We start from the raw sequence: 6,149 nt of genomic DNA, 5'->3' as shown, positions 1-6,149 counted from the left end.
CTTCAGGGAGAGAGAGAGAGGGAGAAAACATAGAAGTCGCTGATCTGGTTATTATCGTTACAACTTTGTGGGATCTTGCTGTGCAGAAGTTGACAGAGGGTCTTCCCAGCACTGCAGCAGTGGCAACCCGATGCTGACCACGTTGTTGATTGTCATAAAAGGCCAGCCTGACCCTCCCATGCCCCTTTCAGGAGGTAAATATGCCCTCCTCAGCTGGTCTGGGCCTACATGTGACTCCTGACTCAATGGTACTGACTCTTAACTTCCCTCTAAAATGGATATAAGGGAAGGTGGTCAGGGATGAGCGTCTTGCCAGCAATTCCTGTGGAATGGTTTACAAAAAAAAAATCACAAAGGGTGCTATGCCAATTCAAGTTTTTTATTCCTCTATTTCCTTCTTTACCCTCCTCAGTAAATCTTTCGATTGCGTTCCATGAGGTTTAATTCTCCACAACACTAGCAACTGATGATAGTCAGAGGGTCTGGGGTTATGCTTTCGGGAAGAATATTACGAATAGGAGCAGGAGGAGGCCATTCAGCCCCCTTGTGTCTGCCCTACCATTTAATACAATCATGACTGATCTTATCTTGGCCTCAACTCCACTTTCCTGCCCACACCCCATCGCCCTTCAACCTGTTACTAATTAAAAATCTGTCTGCTCCTTGAATTTACTTAAGCGTTCCGACATCCACCACACTCTGGGCCAGTGAATTAACAAGGTCACGACCCTTTGAGAGAAGTAATTCCCCCTCATCTCTGTTTTAAATTTGCCACCTACTCATCCTAAAACTGTGACCTCTTGTTCTATTTTACCTCGCATGGGGTAATGTCTTGTCTATGTCTACTTTGTCAGTCGCCTCTAGCATCTTATAGATCACAATTAGATCTCCTGTCATTCTTCTAAATACTCGAGAGAATAGACTGCTCAACCTCTCTTCGTAAGTCAGATCCTTCACCTCTGGAGTGAATCTCCTCTGAGTTGCCTGCAGTCTATGAATTGTTACTGACCAGACCTCCCAACAACACTGGATAGAATCATAGACTCCCCAGAGAGTGGAATGCCGAATGGCCCATTGAATGTATGCCAGCCCTCTGAAGACCATCCTGCCCAGACCAACACCGTCCTGTAACCCTGCATTTCCCATGGCTAATGCGCCCAGCCTGAACCTCCCTGGGCACAATGGGGAAATTTTGCACTGCCAATCCACCCTAACCTGCACATCTTTGGCTGACTGTCTTGTGTGGAGTTTGCACGTCCTTCCTACGGCTGTGCTGGTTTCTTCTCACAGTCCAAAGATGGAATTGAACCAGGGCCCCTGGTGCTGAGGCAGCAGTGCTAACCACTGAGCCAGCTAATGTTCAAGTTGTTTTGCCTGATCTGTGTCTTTTCCATTTATGAGTCTCTTTTTCTTTGCAATTAGCACCCACACTTCAAAGGTGGTTGAGAAGTTAACTGTTTGCAAAGTATAGCATTGCTGCATGAGACAGCTTCCCCCTCCCTAGTCAGTAATAGTTACAGTTCACACCTTGGGTGTGTTTTAAAATCCATTGCGAGATTTACTGAACATTACATCTGACCAGACCTTTGGTGACTAACTTTCGTGGTGCACTTCAAATCAGTTCATCACTGACATCCCCCTACACAACATGTGCAGCATAAAGGAAGAGGCCATTCTGCCATCTGCTCTGTCCTATTCCCACCTCCGCTTCATCTCACCCTTTCTCCCTGGACATGGAAGCAAAATACTGCTGGGGATCAGAAATACAAATGGACAGTCGCTGGAGAAACTCAGCAGGTCCAGCAGACAGAGGAGGAGGAGGTCTCTTGAGACTTGCAATATTCAATTGTTAATCTGATAACCTCAATTACCTGCTTTTGGGCAAGCTTAACACAATCTATCAATCTCTGATTTGATGGGTTTTTTAAAACTCATTCACAGAATGAGGGAATCACTGGCTCGGCCAGCATTTATTACCCATCGCTAATTGCCCCAAGGGTATTTAAGAGTCAACAATATTGCTGTAGGTCAGGAGTCACATGTAGGCTAGAGCAGGTTAGGTTGTTTTTTGATTAATTTGTGGGATGGGGGCATTACTGTCTGTCAGCATTTATTGCCCATCAGTAGTTGCCCTGAAGAAGGTAGTGGTGAGCTGCCTTCTTAAACCACTGCAGTCCATGTGCTCTAGATAATGCCACCAGGGAGGGTAATCCAGGATTATAACTCAGTGAAGGAATGAGGATATATTTTCCAAGTCAGGATGATCAGAACTTGAAGGTCATGTTCCCATGTACCCGCTGCCCTTGTTGTTCAAGATGGAAGTGGTTGGGGGTTTAGAAGGTGCTGTCTAAGGATCTTTGGTGAATTTCTGCAGTGCATCTGCTGCTACTGAGCGTCAGTGGTGGAGGGAGTGGATGCCATGCCAAACACAATCACATTTCATTAGTGAACCAGATGGGCTTTCCAGCAGTCAATTCATGTCACCATTACAGTCTTAATTCCAGATTTGTCTTAAATTCAAACTGCATCATCTGTGGGGGGATTTGAACCTGGGTTGCCAGAACTTTACGCACCTCTGGATTAACCATCCAACAATACTACCACAAGGCCATAGCCTCTTCAATGACTGTGTTCAATGAATTAACAGCTCGTTCAGCAAACATTGCCCCTTGTGTAAGAGAGTGCCAAACATCGCCCACTCTACGTGTATAGAAGTGGTTCTGAATAACTTTCCTGAACCATCTGTCTCTAGTTCTTGACTAACCTAATTTAAGGTCTATCAGGATCCACCCAGCATTCCGGGTAATGGAGAAGAGAACTCTAATCTAGAAAATCAGCTTAAAAAACTCAGTTAATGTGAGTGAATCACAGTCCTCGAATCTGGCACTGCCTTTGGGTAACATATACACAGTATTACCCAAGTGTGACATAGAGACTGGACTGTACACAGTAATCCCAGTGTGATATAGGGACTGGACTGCAGACAGTGCTCCCCCAGTGGGATATAGAGACTGTACTGTACACAGTGATCCCAGTGTAATATAGGGACTGGACTGTACACAGTGCTCCCCCAGTGGGATATAGAGACTGGATTATATACAGTGCTCCCCCAGTGTGATATAGAGACTGGACTGTACAGAGTGCTCCCAGTGTGATAGAAGGACTGGACTGTACACAGTGCTTCCAGTGTAGTGTAGAGACTGGACTGTACACAGTGCACCCCCAGTGTGATATATAGACTGGACTGAACACAGTGCTCCCGCAGTGTGATACGGAGACTGGATTGTACACAGTGCTCCCCCAGTGTAACATATAGACTGGACTATATACAGTGCTCCCTTAGTCTGATATAGAGACCAGACTGTACAGAGTGTTCCCCCAGTGTGAGAAAGAGACTGGACTGCACACAGTGCTCCCCCAGTGTGATATAGAGACTGGACCGTACACATTGCAACCCTCGTCTGACATAGAGACCAGACTGTACAGAATGCTCCCCCAGTGTGATATAGAGACTGGACTGTATACATAGCTCCCCTCGTCTGACATAGAGACCAGACTGTACAGAATGCTCCCCCAGTGTGATATAGAGACTGGACTGTACACATTGCTCCCCTCGTCTGACATAGAGACCAGACTGTACAGAATGCTCCCCCAGTGTGATATAGAGACTGGACTGTACACATTGCTCCCCTCGTCTGACATAGAGACCAGACTGTACAGAATGCTCCCCCAGTGTGATATAGAGACCGGATTGTACACAGTGCTCCCCCAGTGTGAGACTGGACTATATACAGTGCTCCCAATGTAATATAGTGACCAGACTGTACTGAGTGGTCCCAGTGTGATATACAGACTGGACTGTACACAGTGCTCCTGCAGTGCGATACGGAGACTGGATTGTACACAGTGCTCCCCCAGTGTGATATAGAGACCGGATTGTACACAGTCCTTCCGCAGTGTGATAAAGAGACTGGATTGTACACAGTGCTCCCCCAGTGTGATATATAGACTGGACTATATACAGTGCTCCCTTAGTCTGATATAGAGACCAGACTGTACTGAGTGGTCCCAGTGTGATATATAGACTGGACTGTACACAGTGCTCCCGCAGTGTGATACGGAGACTGGATTGTACACAGTGCTCCCCCAGTGTGATATATAGACTGGACTATATACAGTGCTCCCTTAGTCTGATATAGAGACCAGACTGTACAGAGTGTTCCCCCAATGTGAGAAAGAGACTGGACTGCACACAGTGCTCCCCCAGTGTGATATAGAGACTGAACTGTACACATTGCTCCCCTCGTCTGACATAGAGATCAGACTGTACAGAATGCTCCCCCAGTGTGATATAGAGACCGGACTGTACACAGTGCTCCCCAGTGTGATATATAGACTGGACTGTACACAGTGCTCCCGCAGTGTGATACGGAGACTGGATTGTACACAGTGCTCCCCCAGTGTGATATATAGACTGGACTATATACAGTGCTCCCTTAGTCTGATATAGAGACCAGACTGTACAGAGTGTTCCCCCAGTGTGAGAAAGAGACTGGACTGCACACAGTGCTCCCCCAGTGTGATATAGAGACTGGACTGTACACATTGCTCCCCTCGTCTGACATAGAGACCAGACTGTACAGAATGCTCCCCCAGTGTGATATAGAGACTGGACTGTATACATAGCTCCCCTCGTCTGACATAGAGACCAGACTGTACAGAATGCTCCCCCAGTGTGATATAGAGACGGGACTGTATACATTGCTCCCCTCGTCTGACATAGAGACCAGACTGTACAGAATGCTCCCCCAGTGTGATATAGAGACTGGACTGTACGCATTGCTCCCCTCGTCTGACATAGAGACCAGACTGTACAGAATGCTCCCCCAGTGTGATATAGAGACCGGACTGTACACAGTGCTCCCCAGTGTGATATAGAGACCGGATTGTACACAATGCTCCCCCAGTGTGAGACTGGACTATATACAGTGCTCCCAATGTAATATAGTGACCAGACTGTACAGAGTGCTCCCAGTGTGATATACAGACTGGACTGTACACAGTGCTCCCGCAGTGCGATACGGAGACTGGATTGTACACAGTGCTCCCCCAGTGTGATATAGAGACCGGATTGTACACAGTCCTTCCCCAGTGTGATATAGAGACTGGATTGTACACAGTGTTCCCCAGTGTGATATAGAGACTGGACTGTATAGAGTGCTCCCCCAGTGTAATATATAGACTGGACTATATACAGTGCTCCCTTAGTCTGATATAGAGACCAGACTGTACAGAGTGTTCCCCCAGTGTGAGAAAGAGACTGGACTGCACACAGTGCTCCCCCAGTGTGATATAGAGACTGGACCGTACACATTGCAACCCTCGTCTGACATAGAGACCAGACTGTACAGAATGCTCCCCCAGTGTGATATAGAGACTGGACTGTACACATTGCTCCCCTCGTCTGACATAGAGACCAGACTGTACAGAATGCTCCCCCAGTGTGATATAGAGACTGGACTGTACACATTGCTCCCCTCGTCTGACATAGAGACCAGACTGTACAGAATGCTCCCCCAGTGTGATATAGAGACCGGACTGTACACAGTGCTCCCCAGTGTGATATAGAGACCGGATTGTACACAATGCTCCCCCAGTGTGAGACTGGACTATATACAGTGCTCCCAATGTAATATAGTGACCAGACTGTACTGAGTGGTCCCAGTGTGATATACAGACTGGACTGTACACAGTGCTCCCGCAGTGCGATACGGAGACTGGATTGTACACAGTGCTCCCCCAGTGTGATATAGAGACCGGATTGTACACAGTCCTTCCCCAGTGTGATATAGAGACTGGATTGTACACAGTGTTCCCCAGTGTGATATAGAGTCTGGACTGTATAGAGTGCTCCCCCAGTGTAATATATAGACTGGACTATATACAGTGCTCCCTTAGTCTGATATAGAGACCAGACTGTACAGAGTGTTCCCCCAGTGTGAGAAAGAGACTGGACTGCACACAGTGCTCCCCCAGTGTGATATAGAGACTGGACCGTACACATTGCAACCCTCGTCTGACATAGAGACCAGACTGTACAGAATGCTCCCCCAGTGTGATATAGAGACTGGACTGTACACATTGCTCCC

This window comes from Stegostoma tigrinum, chromosome 45 (assembly GCF_030684315.1).
Source record: "Stegostoma tigrinum isolate sSteTig4 chromosome 45, sSteTig4.hap1, whole genome shotgun sequence".
Lineage (NCBI taxonomy): Eukaryota > Metazoa > Chordata > Chondrichthyes > Orectolobiformes > Stegostomatidae > Stegostoma > Stegostoma tigrinum.
The sequence above is the reverse complement of the archived record's forward strand: the minus strand, read 5'-3'. Positions refer to the sequence as shown.